The sequence below is a fragment of the Watersipora subatra genome, chromosome 1, assembly GCF_963576615.1.
Source record: "Watersipora subatra chromosome 1, tzWatSuba1.1, whole genome shotgun sequence".
Taxonomy (NCBI): Eukaryota; Metazoa; Bryozoa; class Gymnolaemata; order Cheilostomatida; family Watersiporidae; genus Watersipora; species Watersipora subatra.
Window position 1 is genome coordinate 352,024 of NC_088708.1, and position 1,823 is coordinate 353,846.

Sequence of the window (1,823 nt, forward strand, 5' to 3'; positions counted from 1 at the left end):
AATGGCATCAGTATCTTGGCAACACTTCATGAACTAGTGGCTCAATTAACTTGAAACCTCTGAATTACACTGAGAAGGTATCAAACACAAAACAACCAAAATTTCGTCATCCTGCCTAAACCGAAGTGAATGAAAACAAGGCAAAACTATGCAGCCAAGTTTTTTCGAGCCCAGGATTAGCTGGGAAAACAACTCCTTAAATTATTTTTGGAGGATTACTATTATTATTACTCACCTACCTAACTACAGCACTCGCCTACCTAACTACAGCACTCACCTACCTACAGCATTCACTTACCTAACTATAGCATTCAACTACCTAACTATGGCACTCGCCTACCTAGCTACGGCACTCACCTACCTAACTAAAGCACTCGCCTACCTAACTACGGCACTCACCTACCTAACTAGAGCACTCGCCTACCTAATTACAGCACTCACCTACCTAACTACAGCATTCACTTACCTAACTATAGCATTCATCTACCTACATGTAGCTACGGCACTCGCCTACCTAACTACGGCACTCGCCTACCTAACTAGAGCACTTACCTACCTAACTACAGCACTCGCGTAACTACAGCACTCACCTATCTAACTACAGCACTCACCTACCTAACTACAGCATTTGCCTACCTAACTACAGCACTCGCCTACCTAACTACAGCATTCACCTACCTAACTACCGCACTCGCCTACCTAACTACAGCACTCACCTACCTAACTACAGCACTCACCTACCTAACTACAGCACTCACCTACCTAACTACAGCACTCACCTACCTAACTACAGCACTCACCTACCTAACTACAGCATTCCCCTACCTAACTACAGCATTTGCCTACCTAACTACAGCACTCGCCTACCTAACTACAGCATTCACCTACCTAACTACAGCACTCGCCTACCTAACTACAGCACTCACCTACCTAACTACAGCACTCACCTACCTAACTACAGCATTCACCTACCTAACTACAGTACTCACCTAACTACAGCACTCACCTACCTAACTACAGCATTCACCTACCTAACTAACCACTCGCCTACCTAACTACAGCACTCACCTACCTAACTACAGCACTCACCTACCTAACTACAGCAATCACCTACCTAACTACAGCACTCGTTTACCTAACTACAGCACTCACCTACCTAACTACAGCACTCGCCTACCTAACTACAGCAATCACCTACTTAACAAACTACTCACCTACCTAACTACAAAAATCAGCAAACTGGTAAAAACCATGTTTAACCATCGGAGGTTTCCGTTTTTGTCCGAGTAACTATTTGATGAACTATACCAAGTCTGATACAGGTGTACAAAGATCAAGTACAAAATGGTCGAACAGAGCTATGTTTAATAGAGACATTATAGCAGTAGATTCTACGCACTTCGCAGACACGACTATGAGATTGACAACTACATTATAGTATGAAGTAATTCATTATTGTTGCTGTTGCAGCCTCTGCACGCATATCTACTGGTGAAAAGAGTCTTTGGCAGAGACAACGAGTCAGCAACCTATTGTCGATGGTTGTTTTGAAGCTAACATGTTATTCGACACTGTTAGAGATATATTACTACCTCAACTCAATTTTATTCATTTCCAACGTGTATGCAAGCTCGGTCCATGATTGGCTTTCAAATAAAAATGACAACTTGTTTCATCCAAATGGCTATTTATATACCGACAATGATATTCCTGCTTCTATATATATATATATGTATTTTTCAAAGTATGTGTGTATGAGTGTCCCTCCAGCTATAGCTATTATTAGAATAGCTGTAGCTGGACAACGCTGATGCGTCGTCATG

General features: G+C 42.3%; 1 pseudogene; it reads left to right on the plus strand.

Annotated features, from left to right (window-relative positions):
- The first annotated feature begins 325 nt into the window (after window positions 1-325).
- Window positions 326-1,222, plus strand: LOC137385593 (ice-structuring glycoprotein-like; annotated as a pseudogene).
- Window positions 1,223-1,823: the final 601 nt, after the last annotated feature.